The 27276-nt window shown below is 50.4% G+C and overlaps 1 protein-coding gene across 2 annotated transcripts in view; it reads left to right on the top strand.

The window, feature by feature from the left end:
- Nucleotides 1-3239: 3239 nt before the first annotated feature.
- Nucleotides 3240-27276, top strand: part of CDH11 (cadherin 11) — a 151430-nt gene continuing 127393 nt past the window's right edge. For both annotated transcript variants that reach the window (XM_066242950.1, XM_066242949.1), the window contains exon 1: nucleotides 3240-3398. The gene's annotated coding sequence lies outside the window, so the exon portion shown is untranslated. The remainder of the gene's footprint in view (nucleotides 3399-27276) is intronic.

Genomic DNA, 27276 nt, shown 5'->3' with positions numbered 1-27276 from the left:
AATAGAAGTATGGTTATCTTTCCAAAAGAACTGGAACTCTCTCTCTCTCTTTTCTTCTTCTTCACATTTTCCTAAAACTGCATTGCAAAAAAGATTTCCTCCTGGGACTCAGCTACAGGTCACTGATAATCCGGGACTAAGGGCGTACAGGATATTGTCTTTCTTTGGTTACTATTTGATCATTTTTTGTACATCATAGATTTGTACAACCATCACCATTTGAGAACATTTCCATCCCCCAATACAGTTTCTTCTTCATGCCCATTTGTAATCAATTCCTGTTCATACCCTTCACAATGGTCTGCTGTCTGTCTCGATACATGTGCCTTTCTGGACATTTTAAGTAAATGGAATCATACAATAAGTGTTTTTGCTTCTGGCTTTTTGCGTATGATTTTAAGGTTTATTCATGATGTCACCCGCATCGGAATTTCTTCTGTTTTTAATGCTGACTACTATTCCATTACATGGATATACCACATTCTGTTTGTCTATTCACCAGCTGATAGACATTTGGCTTGTTTCCAGCTTTTGGATATTATAAATAATAATACTATGAAGATTCAGGTACACGTCTTTGTGTGGATATGGACTTTCCGTTTTCTTGAGTAGAACACTGGGCGTCGAATTGCTGAGCTGTGCAAAGGAATTCGGATTGCCGCTGTACACGGGGCTCCTTCCGATCCGGTTGCACAACGTCAATGGAAATCTACCAGCGATTTGTAACTTACCCTTTAAAATCCACCATCATTCATGAAAGGGATGGTCTACCCCCCAATACACAAGCCAAGCCATCAACCAACAGAAAATCGCTGTTGTCATTGGATGAATTCTGAAAAGACAGCCAGAAAGCAAAGGGCACCTGCAGCTACTGTCAGATCACAGGTGAGCAGGCTCATCCTCCGACTTGTCTCCGGAACGGAATTCAGGCAACTTTTTCCTGAATCGAGAGCAGTCTCAAACCATCCCGGATCCTGCACACCGCTGTGCATGGGTAATTAGATTGACCACAGGTTCACATTCCCCTTTATGCCCACGTGGAAGGGGTAAGAAAATAGAGACAACGGTTAGTAGGCAAACAAGGGCAAAATCCAAGTCTCTCTGAAGGAGAATGGGGTCCTATCTCCTGCGTGACTTAATTTCTAAGGGGAAGTGGCCGCCAGAGCTCCCAGCACCGCCGCTGGGCCCGGTCAGGTGAGTGGGAGACTTGGCGGTGGCCTATGACAACCAGAGCTTCAGGGCTTAAAGCAGACGCCCGTGGCCGAGGAACAGAGAGCCAACGACGCGGAGAGCCGCGGCCCGGCGGGGCGGGGGCGGGTGAGGTCCGGGACCAACCTGCTGGGGCGGGAGGCGCACACCCCGGCCCCACGGAAAAGCGCGCGGCCTCATCGGCCTCCAGAGTGCCCGGCCCCGGCGTGCGTGCTGCTGGGTGTGCGGTACCTGGACCCGGTGCCCAGAGGCCTGGCACCTTGGAGGCCTTCGCTTGTGCGGAGGGAAGCACAGGAGCGCGAGGACCGGGCAGCTGCAAACTTAGCGCCCCCTTCCCAGCCGGGAACCGCGCAGCCTCAAGGCCACGGCCACACGGAGGACGACGGGGCGCCTGCTCAGCGCAGGCCGCGGAGTGCGGGCGGCACGCGGCGCCTCGGGGACGCCGCGCCGCGGAGGAGAGCGCGGGCGCGCGGCGTGGGGGCGGGGCGGGGCGTGGCCCCCGGATCGCCTCGCCCCGCCCCCGCGCACGTCGCCCGCGCCGCACGGAAGCCCGGGGAGCCCTGTGCGCACGCGGACCCCGGGCTGCGGCCCCATCCCGAGGGCCGGGCTCGGCCGCCCCCTCCGCTCCCCGCGCACGGGTCCCTTCTCTGCGCCCTAAGGCTTCCTTCTTCGGCCTCTTTTTCCGTTAACTCTTTGGCCCCTCTCGCCCTGCTTATCCCTCCGAGTCTCCGAGTCCTCCCAACGATTCTTCGCGGTCCCGCAACTCCTTCCCCTTCTTCCCCATCCTCAACCCCGTTTCCCCCACTCCCCTGGCGGAGATTCCATTTTCACTTTAATTATTTCCTTTTCACCTTCCCCCTCGCGTCCTCCCCGCCCCTTCTTTTTCCGGCACCCCCACCCTGCAAACTTGTTCTCGCCTGGAGTCCCCACTGGGTCACGGTCGTTCTCCCCCGTAGCCGCGGAATGTGCGGTCCCATCTCTGCACCCTGAACCGCAAGCGCCCCGCCCAGTCCCCGGCGAGATGCCGAAGCCCCGGCCCCGCCAGCCTCTCCTACCGGCGACTCTGCCCGGGCAGGAAGCGGGCCCGGGGCTCCCACCCTCTAGCGGGTTAAGGGGTAAAAGGGGAGAAGGGAGGGAGGATACGGGCACGGCGCATTCAGACCCCTCGCTCCTGCAGAACCTCACTCTCCAGCCCGGGCGAGTGTGAGGCCAGGGGGCCTGAGGCAACAAGTGTCGCTACAGGAGGGGGCCAAGGCACCCCCCGTGGGGCGCAGGGGTGGTGGGCCCCAGGCCGACCTTGGCAAAGCGATCCCCACACCGCTCGAGGCATTGGAGGCGGGGGCGAGGCGAGAGAAAAACTAGAAGAGAACAGAGACGTGGCTCTTCCCAAGTCCGAAGTCTCCCACCCCAGATTTCGCAGCCCAGCCCGCGCCTCAAGCACAGTTTGCAAGGAACGGGGGACTGAGGCAGGGCAGCAGCCGCCGACGTGGAGGGCTTCATCGAAGGTGGGGTGGCAAAGTGAGAAAGCACAATGTCCAACTGCCTCCCCCACTTGGCCGAGGCTTTCATCCATCCAGCATCCAGGCCTCCCGGGCAAGGGCCCAGCCTGGCCAGCTGGAGTGGATTGGGGCGAAGGAGGAAAAGGGGCGCCCACCCCCTCCCCAGCTTCCCTTCGCCGCCCTCCCTGATTGGCTGTGCGTCCCTGGAGCCCAACTTCTGTAGCTCCAGACTCCGTCTGAACCCCAAGGGAGCCAGAGTGCAGCGACCCGGGGCGGGAGGGGCGGCCACGAATCCAGGGGTTGGCATCTGTGGGGCCCCTGGGGGGAGGGGCGCGGACGGCTCGGCCCCTGCAGCCTCCACGAGGCCCGGCTCGCCGCGTCTCGCAGCCTCGGCTCCTCTCCGCCCCCCGCCCTTTTCCTTTCCTCCCAGCGGCGGCCTCCCTCCTCCGCCCCCCCCCCCCGCCCGCCACCTCCCCCCGGTTTCTCATTCCTGCCACTAGCGCGCTCGGCGGCTCATTCCGCGGCCGCCGCCAGCCGAGGGGAGAGTCGCTCTCAGAAGCCGCGGGGGCCGCTCGCTGCCGCCGCCGACTTGTGAATGGGACCCGGACTGGGGCCGGGGCTGACTCCGCGGCGGTCGCCCAGCGCTAGGGACCGACGGCCGGAGCTCGCGCCCACCCTCCAGGGCCCCAGGTGAGTTGAGCCGCCTGTGCCTTTCTCTCGCCTGGATGGGGCTTTTTGGGGAGGGGGGTCTCTGGATGATAATGTTTGGGGGGGGATTGAAAGGAGGTCTGACTAGAGGAGGTTTCACTAATGCAAAGGAAATTGGGGGGCGGAGATAAGAGAAGATTTGTATAAAAATAAAAAAGGGAGAAGGGAGCCAGCTGTGGGCGCGGGCAGCGCAGGGGGCACGGGCGCCAGATGTGCGCTCCAACCTCTCTCCCCGGCTCCGGCCTCGTTTGTCTGCGCCCAGGCCGCGGGAGAGAGGGTTTGCCCCGGCTGGGGTAAGAGGCTGCAGAGCTGCGTCCCGGACCCGCCGGCTGCCCCCGGTCAGGTCTCTGGGGAAAGTCGCCCACGGGCAGTGCCCGCCCGCCCGCGCTGCGCCTCTTTCCGAAAGCAGCGAGAAGACCGCGCTCTGCAGGGTTTCTACCCCTTTCCCCCTTCCTCCCCGAGGCTCAGCCCTCCATTCCAGACTGCCGGGGAGGCCCCAGAAAACGGAAGGAACCCAGCTTGCATCCGTGATCCCCTCCGCACTTTAATAGCTTGGGTTTGGGTCCGCTGACTGCGGCTCCCGGCTGCCGACTGCGGCGCGCGCTGTAGCCCTCACCCGGAGTCTCCGGGGGAGAGCCGGGGGCGGTTCGTCGGCTCCCGCCAGCCCAAGGGGAGGTCCGCGAGCGGTTCAGATTCGGGCTCTGGCTTGGGCTTGACGAATCCCGCCAGGGTCAACGTTAACTTTGCGAACCAACCCTTTCCCGAAGCCTGCGCCTCCTCCCGGAGCGGAGCGCGCTAAGCCCGCACAGCCTTCTTCCCTGAGCTTTGCCCCAGAACGCGAGCCGCGGGTGGGAAGCGCGGAGCAGCGGGCAGGATGGGGAGGGCGACGGGCATGGCACCCCTTTCCCCCTGTACCAGGTGGAACTGGAGGAGAGCCCGCCTCGCGCTGTGAAGAAAAGAGTCCCTAGGGAGAGTGGGGTCGCGGAGGCGGCCCCCGGGTCGTTCTTCCTTATCCCTTTCTTGCCAAGGCTCTGCTTTCGCCGGGGGATTGGGAGTAGCGGGGAGGGACGCCGCAAGCCTCTCTCACCCGGGTGAAAGGTTTTCTAGATGCTAGAAAAAGCCCTGTTGCTTTTGCTGATAATGCAGCAGGAATTTCACGGGCCATCGCGCCGCTATTAAGAAATTGCATCTTTTAATTATTTAATAATGCCATCCCTGCTAGGTGAGGGGTCGTCCCTAAGGGGTGTGTGTGTGGGAGGGTGGAGTGTGGTTCCTGAAACCCTGCTGCTGGAGGGTACAGTGCTGCTTAAAGTCTGCCCTCCCATTTCCCCCTCCCCCCTCCAAAGAAATCGTGTTCGAGTGGCTCTAAAATCTCTCCTTGTTTTCCTTTTCCTATCATTCCTATTGGTTTCAAATGAGGCAGGGAGTAAGTTTTCAGTTTAATCACAGGGAAGCCACAATAATGAATCTGACAAGAGGATGGATCAATTTCTTTATCACTTAGGCTTGCAGCAGACATGGATGGTTTTGCGGGGTGTCTGGATTTTCCGGGGAGGGGATGCAGAAGTATTATTAGAGGAGTGAGGACCCGGGAGCATCGCATCAGCAGGCAGGCCAAACTGGCTTTTGAGCGCTAGAGCCTAAGACGATGGGAAAGAAGAGGCTGACCTTCATTTTATTAGTCCTGGAATTATTTTTCCTACGAATACAAAGACGCAGACACCAGAACCCAGAAGTAGTGATTGCCCAACCTCAGCTGCAGGGAGTCTGGTCTTCCTTCTGTAGAACAAAGGAATAAAAGTTGCGGAAACAAAGGGACAGATAGACACCCCCCCCCCCCCCAAGCTCAAGATCACTGAAGTTTATTAATGGTGAGATCTGATTCAAAGTTTGAGAGTTGGCCAGTAGGCCCCAGAATTCAAACCTCTGAAATCCTGCTTTAGTACAAAGGAATGTGAGGAGTGTTCAAGTGTAGACCAGGGAAAGGCATCCGAGAGGCCCGGGAAGTTGTCTTCAGTGAGAATTATCTTTGCATCTTGCTTTGGAAACATGGCAATTTAATGCATCAAAAATGTCTGACTGCCACGCTTTATTACTACTACTAATAATTTCTATCATTATTTACATTGTTATTTTAGAGTCTTCCTAAGCTGGCCATTTTATTACATTGTTTGAAAAAAATAAAATAAATCACCTCCGCCCCACCCCTGGAGGAAGGGAAATGAGATGCATTGGAAGGTCTGAGATAGAATAATTTGTTGGAGGCCCAGACATGGAGATTTACTCAGACTGGGTTTATTGCTTACTAGGAAAAAAAAAAAAAAAAAAAAGGCTTTTAAAATAGTTCTAATTGAAGCAGTGGACCATCTTGATAGCACTTCAGAACTTCTATTATGTTTTACATTCTTATCAGAACACCAGACAGTAAAATTACTAGAAACCTGAATTTATTTTCAATTAAGATGCAATCTTGTGTTAATTAGAGATTAAAAAAAAGTTCTTTTTTTTAAATTTATTTTTATTTTTTTTATGACCCAGAACTCGCATTTTCTCTTTGTCGGGGTGGCTGTGCCAATGTATGTTTAATTGTTTATTTGTGCGAAGAGGAGGGGCAGGGCTGGAGGGCCATGCCATGATTTGGGAGAATACAGATCAATTTCATGCTCCTTGAATGCACTTGTCTTCATAATTCATGGTTTTTCTTCCACTTTGAATGGAATTACATGGCTACTTTGTAAAGATTCTGGTTTGGGGAACCTCGTATGGGAAATGCCATGACTTTGACCTCAAGGCTGGGCTGGCAATGCCGGCTCTACAGTCCCGTGAGCATAGTGTGTCTCCCAACCTTGCCTGTGGCTGTCTGTGACTTACGAAGTTGACAGTTCACGTAAACTTTGATCTGTGATGTTCAAATCTATTTTCAGAACCATCTAAACAGATCTGCAAATATGACTTCAGCCTTCCTTTATTTTTAATATATATATTTCTATATGTAGGCAGATGTTCAAGAAGCATAACCATACCATTTAAGTTTATTTTTAATATTGACTTTTTTTTTTTTACTTTGATCATGGTCATACCTAATAATGAAATAATAACGGTAGGGCAGTGGCGTATACAGTTTGAAAGTAGGTGGCAAATGTATCTTCTTTTTAACTGTCACGTTTGCAGAGGGACTGAATTCCTAGGGGTTTTTTTTTTTCCCAAAATCTGAGCAGTGTGTAAATGCACCGGGCAATGATGTAAGAGACTGAAATGTGTTTGCGGTGCTTTCCTCCCTTATGAAACAGGTTATTGTTTCATAAAAAGTTACCTAACTTGTCAAGACCCCTCATTCTAGATTCATCAAGCATTGTGAGTTGTCTACCTTATTAATGCAAAGCTAATGCCTCTGAAATATGCACAGATCTTGATCTCGATAAATGTGTGGTTTAATTGACTGGAAGAAGAACATCAACAGGTCTGTTAAAACGGAAAAAACAAAACTGGAGAGAGTTGGACTAATTCTGGTGCACGAGGAGGAGAAAGGATCAGCTTTTGCATCAGGATTACTGTGATAACCATCCAGAGCCTCCTCAGTGAGCGGGAAGGACTAAAGAAAACACTCCAGGAGGATAATTAGACATCTTTCTGCTATAATTTTGCCCTGACATTGAGAGCCTTGTGCTTCTCTGGAAATGCACTCCTTCGCGGAAGATTGCACTTCTGGCCACTAGAGGGCAATGGTGCCCTTCTCCAACTTTGTGCATGGGGCCCATCTGCTTTTGGAGGGCACCATGAAAAGCCGCTTTGTTACCCACCACCCACCAGCCTTGCTGGGCTCTCTCAGGAGAGACCGAATTCAATCTAGTTGTGGTTCAGGCTACTGCTCGAGCAGTTTGTCAGGATTAACATCTTTCTAGTCGGTGGATCCTGTTACCTTCAGCCTCTTCTTCCCACCTTGGAGTTTACTAGAAAGTTGGAGAATTTTATAACTTGAGATCCAGCAGAGAAGATGGGGGCGGGGTGGAGGGCTGTATGCCTATAAACAAGGTCAGCTCTCACTAGGCAGTAGTCTGGGAGGATTTTCTGGCTCTCTCTCTTTTTCCCCCCTGCTAGAAAGAGCATCATTTCAGACTCTGAGGGGAAGGAATGGATAAAAGAAGGGAAATATTAGCGAGATTGCTGTGATATCATTGCGTATGCTTTCAAGAGGGGTTTGAAGATGTCTACAAGACATTTCTAACTTGCAAAACAAGAACAACAAAAAACAGAATTACAGTTTGATCTTTGGTAAACACTTTGGGGCATGGGGTTTTAATATAACAGTAAATGTTTTCCTGTTACCTTTAAGCCGTTCTTGACATTGGAGTACAAAACCTAACTTGAGCAGAGAATAAATTTAATTCAAGATTGGTCCTCATGCACTGGAGTTTAATCATTTGACTTTTTTTTTCCCCTTTCCCTCCTCAGTGATATGGAAATTACTGCTTATGATTAAATTGCATATTTCAGGCTGCACAAATTTATATTTGTTACTGTTTGATAGTGTCATTATGAAAGTTCAGGAGCATGAAAAAAAAACATGCGATATTATAATTAAGGGGAAAGCTCTATTTAAAAAAAACAACAAGCACTGTTGGAAGTGGATTCTTATTTGTATCTTTTTGTTTTTTTTCACTGAATACCGTGGCCTCCCCCATGAATGGGCCGTGGAGTCCTTTGCAGCACAGGGTGCGCCGGGACACTAGGCAGCTGACCAAGAAGGAATCGGTGCCCATGGGTGAGGGGAGGGGGCACTCCGTAACTCGGTGGAAAGGGAGACAGGGCCGTCTTGTAAACCAGTGCTGACTCACCACCGGATAGTTTCTATGTCATTTTAAATTTTTTTTATTGTTATATGGTTTAGTTAGTCGCAGACAGTTCCAGACTTCAGAATTCTTAACTGAGATAAGAGGGTTGCTCTCCGTGTGGTCAAGGGCTCCATTCAGGCAGAACATCTGGTATACCAGGGCAGTCAGTGAGACAGGAGCATTGGGGAGGAGAAGAGAGAGAAGGAGGAAAGGGAGGAATGGAAGAGGGAGACCGATGATGCCGTTTCCTATGGCAGGTCACACACTGGGCTCTTTCCCCCCCCCCCTCTCTCTCTTTCTCTCCCTTTCCCCCCTCCCCCACTTCTTCGCCTTCTTTGGACCATGGGAGGTGCTGAATCCAGAAAGTTGGCCTCAACAGCTGTGCAGGCCGCAGTCAGCAGTGACCAGGGACTCACTCTCCTGCCCTCCGGCACGGGGTGCTCCGCAGAGGAGCTTGTCCAGGAGCCCTGCCTTTTCGCCCATGTTCCTGGTTGTCGCAGGCGAGGAGGCCTTCGCTCTCTTCCTCCACGCCCGCTCCGATCTGCCAGAAAGCCTCCTGACTGGTCCTTTGCCCTGGCATGGTTCCACAAGCTTAGGGTCCGTCTCCAGTTTCCTGGAAGAACATGGCTCTGGGCTCAGCTTCTCCCTGATGCTCTGATGATCACCTAAGGTAGCCACAGGAGCGGGCGTGGCATAGAATTCTCTGCTCAGCCTGGGGTAGGCTCCCTCAGGGAGAGCAAACAGTGAGAATTTAGAGTAGCATCCCTGCCAGTCACACTGACACCCCCCTGTTCTCAACAAGAACCAGCAGGGATGAGGGCAGGCACAGACCCGTCAGTCCGATCACTGTGCGCCACCCTGCCCTGGCTCTCTGGGAACCTGACTCCACCCTGGAGGCTCGGCCTATTTCCATCATCCCCGGGGGGCCGACCAGCAATTCCAACTTGGAGGCAGCAGTGCCTGGTGGTGGCAGAGCCCGTATGAGGCTGAAGAGAGTGAGGCCAAGTCTTAGGTGTAGAGTTAGATCCTGTCTCTACTTAACATTTTGATATTTGACTCATCTTGGATTTTCTTCCATTCATCTTGACTTTTTTTTTTAATATGGCATTAAAATAATATTTATCTTGATTACTGAGCTATATTTTGGCGTTTCCTTACATTTTGTGTCTCATCTGACTCGCCCTGGTCCTATCCCTGCCTGTCCTCAATTCCAGCGCCGCAGCCTCGACAGTGTGTGACATAGGAGAAGCAACCTCGCTTCTCTAAGACCCAGGGCCTCAGCTGATTTAATAATAATAATAAAAAAAAGCGGAGCTAAGGATAGTGTCTGTCCTTGGGATTGTTGTAAAGATAGAACAAGCACCCAGTGCAGCGCCTGCTTCGTGATAAGCACCCAGTAAGTGCTCGGGCCTCCGGGGTTTCGCTTCATAGACTAATGGTAGCGGGTAGCATTTCTTTCTCCCTTACCATTATTAGGCCGAGATCCTGCACCGAACTTTCGCTTTTAGATCGAGGCCTCTCCCAATTAGTGGTTGAATTGTTTATTAGTGCCTGCCTTTAAAAAAAAAAATTGTTTCGTGAGTTTAAGTGATCCGTTCCTCTTCCCTTTAAAATATTCAAGAGGCAGTTGGAGATTTGAGAGACCATTATGGCTTTTGCCAAGGGCCTGGCTCCTACCTTGGCGCTTTTCTCTCTGTTCTTTGCTCTCTGTTCCGTCATTCCTGAGGCTTTCTGTGACACGTCGCCTGGAAGTCATGTCTTACTGGGGAAGTTGACCACGCAAGCCGTGTTGAGATATTCATCACGGGGTTTGCCTGCGTTGAAAAGGGACTCGTTACTATTCCAGATGAGCTTAAATGATAGTCTCTTGATAAATCATCACCATTTCAAGACGATTCCTGTTTGTTTTGCCCGGTGACTGGGACTTTAAGGGGGTTGAGCAGTGACAGTTTTGACTCGTGGAGGGGCGTCCGTGAAGAAGCGTGGCCTCGGCCGTGGTCTCCCCCAGGTCCCCGCAAAAGTGCAGCGGGTTTGGCGTCGTGTTAAAAATAAACAGGAACCCTCACCCGGACACAGCCCTTAACGGCTTCCCAGCTGTTTCCACACTCAATACCCCAGTCAGGCTGGGCTTCCTAAGGCCCTTGGACCTTCTGGGCTGTCCTGCTGTGTCCCCTCTGCAGCCTCCTCGTGTCATCTGAGCATGCTTTGCGATGACAGGAAATATCTGCCCATGTTTGTCTGGACAAGAAGAGGGAAGAGAGCCAACTTCCTGAGATGCTGCTGTGTGCGGGGGTGTCCCCAACACCTCATTTATTCTGCGAGGTCACCCAGTGAGGAGGGTGCTGTCATCTCCACTTTACAAGCGGGGAATCTGAGGCTCGTCAAAGCTCGTGAGGCTGGAGGAAGGAGAGCGGGGTGCCCAGGCCTGCGACTCCACATGCCCACCCGTTTTCCGCCGAGTGGGCAGTGTGCCACACGCCTGGGCTGCCCGAGCTTTCTAGTGAAGGGCGGCCATTCGGAGCACGGAGCTGATGGTTGGACCTCGTTCTCCTACGGGATCCCACGTCTTAGCCATTGAAGGAGCCCCCTGAGGTCTTCTGGTCTGGCTCCTCTCAGCGGGTTTTCTGTTTGCCATTCATCCCACAGCTTCTTAAATGTCCCACGACGGCGTGCTAACTACCCGTCAGGGTCCCCGGGCCACTAGAGGTGATGCATGAACTCCGTTCATTAAACAAAATCCCCCATCGAACGGGGAGCGGACACACGCCTCTTTCGTCCCTTTCTCCCAAGAGTGGCACTTCGTCTCTGCTCCCCATCACTCTTCCTTTCCCTGCCCTGCAAATATGTGACGCTGGGTGTCGGGGAACAGTTCACGTCTATCTAGCGTTCACGGAGCGCCGCACCTGTTTCAGGCACCGTGCTGAGGCCGGTCTGGGCAGCGTGAGACTTATTCACAGCGATCCTGGGAGCTGGTATGACTATTGCCAGCATCTTACAGAAGGAAGGGGGAGAAAAACCCACCTTGACGTTCCCAGGCTCCCACCACAAAAATGGGATGCAGAGTCAGGCGTCCGAAACCTGACCTCAGCCCCGGGTCAGGGGGCCCCGCCGCTCAGCGCCTCGGCCAATCTGGTGAGATGGTTTCCAGGCCTCACGTCCCCCTCCTCTCCCCCATCTGCCACCAGGCCGTTTTGTCATTGTCCCCTCTAGCGGGTGGCCCCTTTAATCAGGTTCCTTATCGGAGACGGTCACTGCTGCCCTGCTTTCCGTCCTGAGGGCTGGACGGTCTCCTTTGTCCGGTAGAATTCTTCGGAATCAGAGGCCTGAAGCCGCGAACTGAATTCTGTCCATTGAGTGAGTTAGCCGCTATCCCAGTCACCCTTCGCTTAGACACGAGGCTCTAGGGACCCAGAGGAACCAGGACTCGCCTACAATCACACTGGCCTACAATCACACGGCAGTTTAGGCGCTGGGGGGGGGGGGGATAAAACGGGTGGTCTTGGCTCTTAACTCAGACTCCTACCACCACGTACAAACTAAGGATGCTTTGATTTTTGTTTCTTTTAGAATGGATATACCTGTGGGCTGATTGTCATGTAAACATATTAGAGAGAGAGAGAGAGTGTAAAGGCACACCTGTGTGTCACTGAGCAGTTAAATTGTCAGACCTCAACGTGAGATTTTGCATGAGTCTGCATTGTTTGGAAATCGTGGTCAGCACATTCATTTGATAATATTTTGCAGAGTGTACCATTTAACCCTGGGCTTCAGCTCTGTCCTACTTAACAGTCACCCTCCGGTAGTGTCTCCCCCCCCCCCCCCCAAGTTTCGCAGGCAGCAGTGCGAGACCAGAATCGTGTCCTCAGGTAGCCAACCCCACGCCTTTCCAGGGCCCTCTGACGGGATTCGGTTCGAACTCAACTTCAGGCCTGTTTCCTTGTCACCTACTTTCAGGAAAGGCCCTGTGCTGGGTCCAAGACATGGTCGGATCCCAGGGCCTTCCCTCGGGGAGCTGCCAGTCTCACCGGGGCCTCAGGTACGAGGTCTGCCCAGACAAGGCTGCCGAGGAGGGGCGAGCAAAATGGGTTCCATCCAGTTCAGGGCTCAAGGGCGCTTTGGGGACGGAACAACAGAGTAGCACTCCTGCGTGGACGGAGGGATGGTCGAGGCCACCGAGACCGATACGGCGCGTGCTGGAGATGGCCGGGGCGTCCCTAACCGCGGCCCGGCGACATCGGGAACTTCCACTGTCGGGACTACTTCCCGTTGCTGAGCCCAGGTCCGCCCCCTCGAAGGTGGTCTCCTGTGATGCAGACTTCCGAGGCCGGGCGGGGTGGACGTGCCTCTTCCCCCACGTCCCTGCGACTCGGTGACTCGGTGCTGGGCCTGTCTCCCGGGGGGCCGTCTTCCTGGCCTTCGCATCTCCAGAAGGAGCGCCCCGTTTCTCTGTGCTGCTGCCTCCCCGCTTCCAGAGGACGGAAGCCAGAAACCAGTCAGGCAGACTCTAGACTCGGACTCCCTTCTCCACGCTTCCGTTAGCGCTGCCCGAGGCTACAGCCCATTCCCTTCTCTCTCCGGCCCCCTCACCCAGAGGACGTGACACCACAGTTTTTTTATTTGTTTTTCCTTAGGTGCGGCCTGAACTCGCATTTCCCCGTCTGTGCCCGTGCGAGCGAGCGAGCCTGTGAGACGGCAGGAGGTGCCCGCGGTGGCACGGGTCCTCTGGCCACACTGCCCTGCCTCCAGGGGTGGCCTGCCAGGCTCCAGCCAGGCTGCCCACTCCATCTGTTTTCCCCCTCACGTGGGGTCTGCCCTGTAGGGTGGCTCTGCCGGTAAACCATAGTCACATGTACAAATGCTTAACAGCGCACGGCACAGGATGGCAGTTGCTGTGATCTCTGTTGTACTTCATATCGTGAGGTTCAGTCCATGGACCCCATCTCCCCAAACATTCTTAAATTAAAACCTTTCATCTGTTACCCAGAAGACCTGCCATTCCTCCGGTCCTCCTATCCTCGTTGCTAGGGGTTGGTTTCCTTCCATCACCAACTTTGCTTGGTTAAAAACAAACAAACAAACAAACAAAACAAAACAACCACCAGAAAAAAAAAATGCCCACATAGGACTGAGCAGAAGGCGGTGACACCAGACAAGACACGTCCTGCTGAGGGTCCCCACGCCCTGGAATACAATGCCAGTCACTCCTTCTAGTGCTTGCTAGTCATATTGTTTGCTGGCTAGTTTGTTGGGCTGCAGAGCAGTGGAACCCCCTTCCTGTGTTTGGAGAATAACCCACAATAAGATTCTCTATAGAAAGAAGAGCCTGTCTTCTACCCTAGAGGACTGAGGGGCTAGAGAGTGGCTTCTCTCTTCTCCTGGAAGCCAGAACACTGATTCAGCGCCATCTTCTCGATGCATTTTACATTTGGAGTCCCTATCTCATGTATGAGGGCACACACACACACAATCACTGGAAGTCGCCTGGTCCCGTGGCAGGGTCTGGTCTGTGGTCCTGACTGGCCGGGTGTCTGTCTCACCTGCCTAGACATTTTCTGAATCTGCTTCTCTAGTCTTCCTGCAAGAACTGTGCTGCCCAGAGTCTGTTTCCATTGCTTTGAACTAAAACCCCCAAAAGACTTCAGTTCCCTGCATATCCTTGCACCACTGCTGGGAGAAACCCTGCCCACTGTGATCCTGGGGGGCGGGGTGGGGCGGGGCGGGGGGGGGCGGTAATCTGGCTTTCCAGTTCCTCTGGAATGCTGAATAGAATGATGATAGCCAGGCAGGCAGACGTTGGAGTGAGAGGTGGAGCAGCGGGGAGACTGTATGATACGCTGAACAGTCCGATGGGGGTTGAGCAAGCACTGGGCAGGATGCAGGACCTGGGCCAAAGCCTGGCGAGACAGCTCCGTGGGTGAGGCGGGCTCTCCGTGGGCCACTGTGGCAGACGGCGGCATACATAGCAACTAGATGGGTGAAGGGCAAATGGTTTGTTGGAAGGGACAGGGCAGGTTGTGTGGGGAAGTGACCCATGGATACTAGCTTGTGGAGCCAATGCAAAATTCCAAAAACATATAATGCAGTGGAGGCTAAGGCCAGATTCAGAGACAAGAGGCCAAGTTGGGTCCTGATCCAAGGGGTGCTATATAAAAAGGAATATTCTGAGCCAAACATCTTGGAGAAGCCAGGCTGGCATACATAGAACTCTCCAGGCATTGATGAAAGATACACCCACGAGAATGGGCAGATGGGCCCTAATTACATCCCACCTTCTGGAGGGCAGACTGCCCAAACCCTGGCAGCATGGCCGCTGAGTTGGCCCGAGGACGGGGATGAGCAGGTGAGAGTTGGCAGTGCTTACCACCTGGGCAAGTCGGGTCAACAGAGGATGGACAGGCCAGAGCTTGCCCTGCAGTGTGTCCCGTAGCCTCCCGGGACAATGTGACTGCCCGGCACTGAGAGGAGTCAGCATCATCCTTTCAGCGAGCAGAGTCTTCAGGGGAAGTCAGGGTTACGGAACTCCCGAGACTCAGTAGCCTGTCAGAGGCCAGGCAGCTGAACCACAGAATGGCTTTGATTTTGTGGCCGTTGGAACCTCTTGCACAATCACCCAGGTGCACAGAACTTGGAACCATGGTTTCAATTTCTATGTGCTACTCTCTGGTGGGTCACAATGGACACAAATCTGGACCACAAACCCAGGATGACCTCCCCCCTACCACAGGTGAGCCTGGCCTAGCAGCTATGTCACTAGTTATCGACTTCCCGTTGTCTTATTAAAGCGTGCATAGTTAAAACTTTTAAATTTTTAACAAACATATTTAAAGGTTTTATAAAGCATTTCATCAATGGTAGCAGCAAAACTGTACTTAAATCCCAAACCCAAATTGAAAAAGCAGGGTTTGTTGATGCAAACCATCCCTGTTCACAACACTTGGCCCTAAAATATCTTTACAGTCCGGGAGATCGCGCTCCGACGGCCTCGCTCCACTCTGTGCTTTAGACAAAGACACGGCTGTAGCAGAATATAGCATTCACTCTTATTATTCTTGGAACCTAAGAAGCACTATATAAATGAGCTGTCACTATTAGTATTATTATCTTAGAATAAAAATTGCAATTGAGCAGTTAGAGCCGGGCACACGCGCCTTCAGAGTAATGCATTGGTGACTCTTGTGTTTTATTCATCACCGTTCCTCCGGCAAACATCGCCGAGAGAAACTTGTGCTTCAGCAAATCGAGGCGGCGCACGTGGGCGTGTGGGTTAGGAGGCTGACGCACCCTGAGATCACCCATCTTTGAAGAGAGGGATGGATGCCGGGGAACATCTCAGCTCCCCGCTCCCCATCAACCCCCTTCCCTCCGCGGTGCCCTGCATTGCCAGCCGGAGGGACGTGCCCTGTGTCCTTAGTCGGCGCAGAACTTCCGTCTCATTTCTCACGAATGGAGAAAGACCACCTGTCAGCAAGTTCCTGGCCAGTTGCTGACAAATTTTCCTTAATAGGCTGCCCTGTGGTCCCCCTCCCTCTGAGCAGACCAGCCCGTGCAGCCCTGGCATTGCTGATAAATGGCCGTGTGGCCGCGGGCAAACCAATTAACCTCAGTTTCCTCATCTGTAAAGTGGCCTTTTGGGTTCTTTCCAGCTCTTAAAATGGTCTGGCTCTCAAATCTGCTTCCACAGATCGCTTGGCTTGGTGCTTTCTGACCGCCCCAAGTCAGCATTCTAGAGCAGCATGCAGAGAAAAACGCCGGTGTGTCGGTGTGCAGACTTGGCTTTGCCAAGCAGGAGGTGATAGTGGGCAAAATCCGCCTGCAGGGTGATAAGTTTGGGACCCGTGATGTGATGGAATATGCTGAATGCCAAACCCAGGGCTTTGAACTTCCTTCCCCGGGTCCTGGGCAGCCTTGGCAGAGTGTGTAGCAGGGGAGCGATGTGTTCCATACTTAATTAAGTGATCACGGGATCAGCGCGGAGAAGGACTGATAGGAAGGGCCAGAGGCCTGAAATGGGGAAGCCGGCAGGGAGGGCAGGGTGGGGACGGCAATGCCCGGAAGAGGGTGGTGTCATCATTGTCGTGGCTGTGTACACAGAGCGTTCCTGTATGCACACGCCGCGCTCAGCACTTCCCATAAATTATCTCCATTCATCCCCACTACAACTGCAATGAGGTAGAAGCTGTATAATTATCCCCATTTAGGAAACATGGAAACCGAGATTCAGGGTAGTTAAACAACTTTCCCTAGCGTTAGGCAGTTAATAAGGGGACCAGCAGGGGTTTGAGCAGAAAGATTAGATTCCCTGTCCTTCGCTGCTGTGTGGGGAGACAGATGGCAGAGGCCTCGAGGGGAGCTTCCTGAGACTTGCTGCGGACCGTCGGAGAGGAAATGGGAAGGGATGCGCTGTGACGTGCTTACCGAGTGCCCAGCGCTGAGCTTCCCGGAGCCTGTCTCCTTGCCCGTAAATAGGAGCCTCGAGATCACATGGATGGACGATTGCAAGAGATGTGCACTCAGAACCTGGATGAAACAAAAAGCTTTTCCTGTGACTCCTCATACATGCAGAACTAATGGACCATGGCTTTCTCCCCACCTAGGATGATGTCAAGATCACATCGAGTATTAGTTTTTCTCTAATGTGCATCTACGAGACTAAAATATTTAAAAAAGATGTGTTAGGCAGAAGAGAAGTTATGTTTTCAAGGTCCCTGTTTTTTCTTGAAATTTTGGTTCCTGTCCAGCCCCCATATAGATGAATTGAGGATGTCGCCAAGAGCGTCACAGCAGAACATGTATTGTGTACCCTGGGTTTACAGTATATTTCAGGAGGGTCTTGAGAGAAGACGTGCAAACTCAATCTGGGTTCCATCAATGGGCACTGCCCACTTGGGACAGCACCATGACCTTGTACAACGAATATATACATATAGTAGAGGTAGGAGAAGAAGGTGACATCCCCGCTGCCCTAATGCATATTAATAAGGACCCAGGCTTCTGAGAGGTAAGAGAATGATCTACACTGGATTTTAAGAGGACATGAAGAGGCACCACATTTGTTGCTCGAAGCTAGGACTTCAAACCAAATGTAGTTGCTACCACCGGCTTGGCAAAGCCTTTTTCAAAGAGATTGAGGCCACAAGGTCGCTGTACTTTGTATCTCTTTATCTGCTCTAATGTCCTTGGAGCATTGTCATCTGTCCGCCACTTGCCTCCATCCTATGAGCCACCCCTTTGTTGCTAACTCACTGGGGGACGAGGGGACTTGCTTCCCTTGCCCGGATTCAAGTCTCCTCTTTTGTGGAGGAGGGTTAGAACGGAAAACTGCCTCCCCCCACAGGGGGGATCTGGAGGAACGGCTGAGCTCTGTCTACAGAGTCCAGAAACAAAGTTCTGGTCCCCCTGCTTGACCCGAGAACACGTGCATTATTCTCTTCTTCAGGTTTCTGGGGGGGGGGAGTGCGGGGGGGGGGGTCAGATCTTTATTTGAACAATGAAAACAAAATTGATGGTAGGCTCTTGGGAACTCGGGATGCAGTTCTCAGTTCTGGCAAAGGGCCCCCCTCACCTGTCTCCTGACTCATTTAAATGGAGGGTTGAGAAAACAAAGCAAGGAGGAAAAGCTCTGTGGCTCAGAATGGAAATTGATTAAATTCATGGAAATAGCATCACCCTTTAAGGATCTGCTGTCTTTGCCGACTGTTGAGAATATTGATACTATCTCAGGTATTGTCTCCCTTATTTTCGCATTTGCATGGGAAACGATTCGATTAGCATTTTTGTTTGGTGGGGAGGGGGGGATGATTTTCTTCTGAGAAGGTGACATTGAGCGCACAGGCCTGGCCCGCTGCACGCCTCCCTCGCCCTGCAGGGCTGACTGGGGTGCAGAGGGGCTATTTGGGAGTTGGTACCTTGACCCACACCGTTGCTCCTCCGATCAGGGCTCAGCTGGGTTTGCTGTAGGACAGCGTGGAGGATGCCATCCACACACTCTCGAATGGGAGAAATCGTGCTAATACAACTTCAATTTTCATATCGAATTGAACAAGAAATGGGTTTGTCAGAAATAATTACGTCTCGTGCAGAGGTGCCACGTTGGAGCGTGACCGAGAAGTGGCCGCTGTTCTTGAGGTGACCTTGTGCTGTGGGGATGTGTAGCTGGAGCTCGTCCAGGATGCTGGCCGCCATGACACCCCCAGGGGCGCCCAGAGGGGCCATTCCTGGCGGCCGCTCACCTCCTTCCCTGGTCTCCCGCTCTCTCCGCGACTCAGCCTGTGCCTCACTCTCTGGGCCCTGCTGGGCCCCTTACAAAAACCAGACCAAATGAAAAACAAGCAAGCAAGCAAGCAAACAAAACCCCTTATCTATAATTCATTCTCTATGAAATGTATGCTTTAACTTAAATAAAAAAGTATTGTGACTTGGTGCTGGGTCCGCAAAGGTGGGCCTGGCGACTGCACGCGCTTTGGGGGAGGACCGAGAAGACCTTACTCACTCCTTACACTGGACGTGTAGACGCCGATGCTAAGCCTCTTAGTTTCCTGGGAGGCCAGAGTTCTTCTGCCTTTGTAGTTCATACATGTTTCCTAGGTTAACCTTTGAGTACATCTCCCCCAAACACTCATCAGTTCTTGTGGGATCCAGGACACTCCAAACCCATCTGAGTTTCCAAAGCCATCTGAGGTGTCCCCTCATCTTTCGGGGTCTCTCTGTTACGCTCACGGGGCACAGAGGGGTTAAGGTCCTCTATCCTCCCTCCCGTTGCTCTGCTGTGCCTTCACAACAAGGCTAAAGACCATGTACCCTCCCTTACTGAACTTGGCACGTGTCACCTTCAGTTCCCGCGACCACAGGGCGCGTCTGATCGGAGTGTGGAGCAGAGATGTGCCAGTGCTCAAGGGGTTCGGGCTCAAGGGGCTCCAATCCCCCCCCCCCCGCTACCAGTTTTCAGCTGGGTGGCCACGCAGTACGGCCACTTAGCCTTCTTGTTGGCTTCAGTTTCCTCACCGGTCCCAGGGGGATGATGGCCGCACCTACCAGGAGCCAAGTGCGTCCCCAGTGAACGCTAGCGACCACCCCGTGAGTCCGAGGTGTATTTGGAAGTGGAGGCGCAGTGAACACAGGCCTCGTGCCCCGGCTTACACAGCTGGTGAGAGACTGCGCGGACTCAGTATCCAAGTTCAGTGACTCAACAGCCGTTTGTTCCTTTGTGATCCCTCTACTGAATTTCACTGAGCTATTGTTACTGTCTTCCACACCAGGCTCTCACCTGGATTTGACAGGGAACCACTTCCCATTGCTTAGGAAGCTTTCAGCCTTTTCCTTTTAAAGAAATTGATGCAAATAATGCTCTCTCTCCCAGCATGAGTTATATTTGCATCACTCCAAGGATGTTAAGAACTCAATTTCCTCCCCCCAACCCTTTGTTTTTGGAGCTTTTATACGTTTATAATTGAAGTTTCAGCACGATAGCTCTCTAGGCCCGTGCTGCCCGCCAGACCATGTGCCGCAAGCCACGTGCGCGCCATTTCAAGTCTTCTACGGGTCTGCCCGACCAGGTGGTGGCGCAGTGGATAAAGCGTCGGACTGGGATGCGGAAGGACCCAGGTTCGAGACCCCGAGGTCGCCAGCTTGAGCGCGGGCTCATCTGGCTTGAGCAAAGAGCTCACCAGCTTAGACCCAAGGTCGCTGGCTCCAGCAGGGGGTTACTCGGTCTGCTGAAGGCCCGCGGTCAAGGCACATGTGAGAAAGCAATCAATGAACAACTAAGAAGTCGCAACACGCAATGAGAAACTGATGATTGATGCTTCTCATCTCTCTCCGTTCCTGTCTGTCTGTCCCTGTCTATCTCTGCCTCTGTAAAAAAAAAAAAAAAGTCTTCTACGGGTCTGATTAACAAAGCAAAAAGGAATTAGGTGACGTTAATTTCAGTAGCGTGGTGTGCATTAAAGTCAGATCTTCTCTGTTGGTGAGAGGTGTTCGCTGTAAGCGGAAGGACAAGGGACTTGCTCAGAGGGCATTAAGCACAGCAAGTGTCCCCCTCACATGTCGCCGACAAACGCCGTGCCGGTGGGAAATATCCAGGATTGCCCTCTCATTCCAGGCTCCTGGAGTCACCGTCTCTTAGTGTTTCTTCAGATACTTTCCTTTCTCAGGAAAGAGAAACTTCTTTTTTTTAGATTCCTTGGTTGGTTCCTCATCTCGGCTTTTTCTCCTAGATCCTGGCGGGTCTCAGCGCCCCCTGAGTTAGTGTCCCCGCCAGGCGTCCCCTCCCGGTTACCCTGCACCCTGGGGTGATTCAGAAACTGCACAGTGTCCTCCACCATCCTAATTTACACCGGCTACTTCTCAGCCTGCGTTCCAAACTTCACTTCGCAAACCTTCAAGGAGGACCCCTGCCCTATATTCCATATTTCAGTGACAGCAACACTGTCCACCCAGTTATCCAAGTGGAGGCAGATGAACCAACAGACCTACCCCATGGGGGCCCCATCTCTGAGAACTCGTAGCTAGTCCACGGCCAGTTACTGTGGATTTTATTTCTGACTTTTCTCGCCCAGTGGGTCCATTTTTCTATTTTTGCTGTTGTCTCCATTTCATCTGTTGTCATTTCTCTTCTGGGATTTGAGACACATCCTTATTCTCCTAACTTCTCTTTCCCTTTCCTTTCCTAGATCAGAGCCCTCTGATATCCTTCAGCTCCAGCACTGGTTATCAAAAGGTATAGTCCCTGGCTGGTTGGCTCAGTGGTAGAGCATCAGCCCGGTGTGTGAATGTCCCAGGTTCAATTCCCAGTCAGGGCACACAAGAGAAACATCCATCTGCCTCTCCACCTCTTCCCCTCTCGCTCTCTCTCTCTTCCTCTCCTCCAGTCATAGCTCAATAGGGGCGTGTTGGCCCTGGGCACTGAGGATGGCTTCATGGCCTCAGCCTCAGGCACTAAGAAGAGCTTGGTTGCTGAGCAATAGAGCAACACCCCAGATGGGTAGAGCATTGCCCCCTTGTGGGCTTTTTGGGTGGATCCTGGTCAGGGCACAAGTGGGAGTCTGTCTCTGCCTCCCTTCTTCTCACTGAATTAAAAGAAAAAAAAAGGTATAATAAGGAGTATAACATCACATAATGTCCACTGCATCTCTTTGAAGTATAAAAATGTGTTTGGCCGTACCCAGCTATCCAGAGCTTGTCAGTTCTGTGTTTGGGGACATCTTTCTGTACAGCCAGTGGTTGTGATTCTGTCTGGAAAATCACTATGACATCATGCTGAGAAGCAATACAGAGACTGGAAAGAGCTGGGAGTGAGGCTGACCTGGACCCAAAGCCTGGCTCTGCTGGGTAAGGGCCATGGGACTTACCTGCACTAGAGGTCATAACACACTCCCTTGTAGGTTCAGTGAGATGCTCAATATGGACACATGCACACCTAGATATACGTGTATATGTTACACACACGCATGCATACAGTAGCTATTTTAATGAGCACCCATTTATCCAACAAAATACCTACTATGTCCTGTACCACAGTGCTAGCTACTAGGCATTCAGACATGAAACTATCATAGTCCCTCCCCTCAAAGTGCTCATCTTCTGGAGGAGGTGGATGTAATTAAATCAACAATTGTAGGATGTCCTGATACATGCTGTAATGCACACATTTAGAACTGTAAAAAGGTCTCTTCAATGTTGAATAAGCGAAAGCAAAAATAATTACCTAGAAGTCTTATTCTTGGAATATATGCTCCTTGGATGGACATTAGGACCGGCTCTCCCTTAATAAAGGAATTACCGTGTGTGAGGATTTAGCCGAGTTCCGGGCAGGCTGCCAGGGGAAAGGTGATTGGATTCCTCGCGGTTGGCCATGTAAAGAGCTCCGACAGCCTGGCCTGTTTACTTGTCCAGTTATTTACGGCCTCGCCTGTCCTTATGAGCAGAGGAAGTGGCCTTCAGAAATACCGGCAGTGCACTGCGATGGCAACAAAGGAAGTTTTAAAGAAATCAGGATGATGAGAAGGTAAGAATGAGGTTCAAAGGTATAGCCAAGGACTTCACCAAAAAACAAAGCACACCGTGATTGATGACACAGAGCATCGCTCCCGGTAACCAAAGTAACGGGAGAAACACCAAGAGTTACGCAACCACAAAATAAAACTGCACTGGCACCCAGGTGAGACAACCCGGTCCCTGGCACTGACGCCAGCAGAATTTCTCCCGAAGAGCCTCCCAAAGAGACAAGAGCTTGTTAACAGTTCCCGGGACACAAACAGAAAGCTACACACACGGTGCACGTGTGCTCACACACAGCCCTGTGGATGTATATATGGGAGCATCTCTCGACTGCTTAATTCAAGGAGGAGCCCAAGCGTGCAAGATGCCTACCGAGTGGCTTCCAGGGCATGTGCGGGCTCCGGCCTCAGCCCAGCCCCTCCCCCGCCCTGTTCTTCATGTCCCCATCACACAGGAGCTGGGACAACACGGACTGAAAATAGAGGGGTGTAATCTGGTGGGCCCGAGCTGCTGGGTGGTCTCAGAGACCCCGGGAGCCCTGAGTCCTGGACACCTGTCACCCCTCGCCTCTAGTAACTCCCGACAGGGCACTTCCCCTTGTGGCTTCAGTGTTTGCCTTCCTGGAAGTGGGTCACAGGTCTTTGGGTCTCAGAAATACAGAGCGGTCGGTTTGGGACGGCCTCCGAGTTTCTGGCCTCTGGCTTCCCGGGAAGGACCAAGGAAAGAGAAGCGTTTAGCTTCTGTCATTACTCGAAGTTTGAAGACCCTTTTGCAAAGCTCATCACATCATTTCACAGATGACATTCTTTTTATTTATTATTTTCCTCTAAGGAAAAGTCTCAACATGGGAAACCACAGTGTTCACTGTCCATCTCCGCACGCGGGTCCGCACCTGAGTGGCACAAGGCGCCTGTGATTTGAGCTGAGTTACAAGGAGACTCAGGACACACCTCTGTGGCCTAGAGGACTGGACACTGGGCACTTGGCCTTGGTCATGTAACTGTAGCCATGTGTTCCATGTGTCCCTACCAGTAATCAGAACGTAGTGACTGCTACCCGTCGATACTAAGGTTAATGTGCACATGGCGGTATAAGGATGGTACTGTACTTAGGCAGGGCCTGGGTAGTGCCAACGACAGCCAGAAATAGAACTTCCTATCCTTCTGGCATCTTCAGCTCCCTGGGTTCCTCATCTCTCTGCTCCGGGCTCAGAGGTGGCTGTCATGGGGCTGCCGGGAAGAAACACTGGCCCAGGAGTCAGAAGTTCTGAATTCTCATCCAAATTCTCATTATTAGTTAAACCTTGGACACATAATGATCCCTTTGGGGCATCTGTTTACATATTTTTAAAATAATGGAGCTACACTTGGTGACTTCTAAGAACCTTTCCAATTCTGACAGGCTACAATATTAATCACAATGTTACAACATAGAGATATTCAAGTGAACAGGACAGACCCTGCCATCCACTGAGAGTTCTGTCAGAAAAGAGAGAGAGCATCCAGGATAGGACAGTCTCAGACTGGGGTAACTGTCATGAAAGAAATAAACAGACATATAACAGAGAGGTGAAATGGGTCATTCTAACTAAGGGGGCCCAGGAAGACTTCCCTGAGAAGGCAACATTATTTGATCTTTCTTTTCATCCTTGCAAACTAAACAGTTAAGATAGCATCTGACAGAATAGCTTTCTTTGTCCTTTGCAACTCCATCTCGGGGATAGTAGTAGAAGACAGAATTGATTTAGGAGAGGCCTCCTGCCCTAAATTCTTTGTGAAATGTGCCAGAGTATAAAGAAAGAAAAACAGAAAAAAAGATCTTTGAAACTTGAGCAAAAGATGCATGTATAGCTCTGGGACTTGGCGGAGAATTTTTTGAGATGCATTTGTCAGTTTGGTGAATGTTTATTGAGCACCTACTATGTGCCTGAGCTTCAGCAGGAAACTAGAGGCGAGGGCGTTTAATTTTCTACCGTATTCCTGAAGAAAAAAAGCCTACTCTCGTGGGAGAAGAGGTATATAGAAACCTATCTCTCCCTTTCATTAGAACAGTGGTGGTGGGAAGGGACACGGGATGCTCAAGGGACATCGGTAATGAGGCTGATTTCCTGAGATGCGATCAAAACAGTCCACAGATGGCACAAAGGATGAGTGCTTAGGGGAAAAATAAACCACCCACATTTTAAAGCATTGTTATTATTTCTGCTGAAATTTTACAATTTTTTATCTCATTTTTTTTTTGGAATTAATATTAAATAACTGGAAACGTGAAAAAGTTAGGCGCACAAAAAATTCACCGTAGGAAATAAAACAGTAAAGAGTACTTGAGTGTCTAATAGGAGATTGGTTAAACCATGGCATATTTTTATGATGGACTTTGTCACTGGACATATTCCCTAAGAAGGTATATCCAAATGGATGTATGCTTACAATGATATGTTAAGAGGTACAAAATAGGCCACTGAATTATCTATTCAGAGTGATTTTGACTTTCTACACACATGCACATGCATGTGTACACACACATACACACACACACACACACACACACACACACACACTGGAGTATAGAAAGGAATAATTCTCCAATTCCAGCAGCAATTATGAAGGGATGGCATGCATGATTCATTATTTTCTTTTCTCTTAAAAAGGTTATTTCTTTTAAATTTTTTATTACTGCACATTAGTACCTGAGAAATAAACACATGGAAAATAAGCTCAAACCTGGGTATTTGGAGAAGAATAGAAATAGTGGTTCCTCCTAGTGGGTTCTGTTTCTGATGAATTCTTTGTTTGCAACAGAAGCTAACCCTTGCATTCAAAAATGAAGTTTACATTTTGTTTTTAAGTCTAAGCTTTTGCTAATTGCAGTGTATTTTTACTGTCCTCATTTTTTTCTCTCTCCAAATTTAAGTGAAGCAAGAATAGAAAGCATATGTGAATTTCGAAAACCTGGTTGTATTGTGTTTCTGTTGGCACTGGGGGCGAGGATGGCAGAATATTGGAAATAAAAAGAACCTTAGCACAGCCATTTTAGAGCTGAGAGCTCTGAGGATTAAAGATGAGGATGGTTTGTCCTGGTTTCATGGCTGCTTTATCGGGCATTAGGCATCATCATCATGATAGAGATCAGAAGAATAAGGTTAAAAAGTGTTTGGCCCAAAGATTCACCGTTAAGTTGTTGTTAGTGATCGTGGTATTGGTGATAATGGTGACCACAGTATTTATAACTAGAATGAGGACTAGAAGTCATGCTCAGTTAGATGCCACAATGTGGTCATCATGGGAGCATAGAACCTTCAGGATACACTCTTCTAAAAGCAGAAGCTCTATGTCAGAAAGGGAGTTGCAAACCCACTAGTAACTTAGGTGGAATTTAAGGTCCATAGTTAATAAGCTTTGCTATTCCATAAAAACAGAGAACATGCCAGTTTTCAGGATAGAAGTGTTTATCACCATATCTAAATTTTAAAATTCATTGTGCATATGTTCTGTGATTTGAAAGTAACAGTCTTTTTCATTTTTCCTCATTCTATTGCAAATTATAATCTCACCATGTCATCAGAAAGTTATTTAGTGACAAATTAAGGGGAGTCAAAAAGTTTCCTGTAATTTTCATGTATTTTCCATATTCAGAATGTTAGTGATTACATTTGTGTGCGTATATGTGTCCATTTAAAATCATATATTATTATTGAAAATAAATATAATAAATGCAAAATGTTGGTTCTAATAGCATATGCTAAATATTTTCACAGTGCAATGCAGCATATGCTCAGTTCTTCATTAAGAGGTTTTAAAATAACTTGTATTTAGCAAGAATACATTATCTTTTATTCAGAATTTATTATATGCTGTTTTGTGTATCATAATTTAAAGTGCCCACTTCTAATATGTAATACGCAAAATAAACTATGGTACAATCATTAGAATACACTTCTTTCCTTTGCAATTCAGTGGCATAATGAACATATAGAACTGAAATGTTGTTACTTGAATCAAAAGTTACATGAAGTGCTGATAATAGTTACAAATCCTTCATCTTTAAAAAATAAATAAATAAATAAGATAAAATCTCAGCATGCCTCAGGAGAATGGAAAAAGTCATGAGAGTAACTCATGCATCATTATTGTATTATTCTTTTGTTAGTTTTTAAACTTTGAAAGTTTTTAGAAAGGTTGTCAGAAATAGAAGGTAGAAGAGCATTTAGACACCTTTTTTGTATTGTTCAGCATGTTATTCAGTTGTTTGGTGTTTTCAGACAGATACTGCTTTGAAAGCAAACTATGACTGTGTCAGGAATTTGATGCTAGATGTCTGTTATATAAATGTAACATACCTTCTTAAAAGTAAAATCCCATCTCCAACAATGCCTGGAGATATATTACTTGTCTGATTAAGTTCTGCATCCTTTGTTTGATTGTCTTCTGTTTCAACTTTTTATTTTTATTTTTTAAATGATGAGGAATAGGCCTTGGCCGGTTGACTCAGTGGTAGAGCGTTGGCCCGATGTGTGGAAGTCCCAGGTTCGATTCCTGGTCAGGGCACAGGAGAAGTGCCCATCTGCTTCTCCACCCTTCCCCCTCTCCTTTCTCTCTGTCTCTCTCTTCCCCTCCCGCAGTCAAGGCTCCATTGGAGCAAAGTTGGCCCGGGTGCTGTGGATGGCTCCATGTCCTCCGTCTCAGGCACTAGAATGGCTTCGGTTGCAACAGAGTGACGGCCCAGATGGGCAGAGCATCACCCGCTAGTGGGCATGCTGGGTGGATCCCAGTTGGGCACATGAGAGAGTCTGTCTCTCTGCCTCCCCGCTTCTCACTTCAGAAAAATACAAAAAAAAAAAAAAAAAAAAAAAAAAAAGATGAGGAATATGATCGCCCAAGTAGCTAACTCCTCATCTAAGGTAGTAGAGCTCATGACCGGGAAGCCGGAGTGCAGCCTGGCTCTCTGCTTTCGGGAGGGCTGTTATCTGGGCCACGTGCAACTTGCTCAAAGTGTCACTTTCATCCTTAATTATTACGAGAAGCTCTGTAAGG

The sequence above is a fragment of the Saccopteryx bilineata genome, chromosome 9, assembly GCF_036850765.1.
Source record: "Saccopteryx bilineata isolate mSacBil1 chromosome 9, mSacBil1_pri_phased_curated, whole genome shotgun sequence".
Classification (NCBI taxonomy): domain Eukaryota; kingdom Metazoa; phylum Chordata; class Mammalia; order Chiroptera; family Emballonuridae; genus Saccopteryx; species Saccopteryx bilineata.
This window is presented reverse-complemented; position numbering and strand designations above follow the sequence as displayed.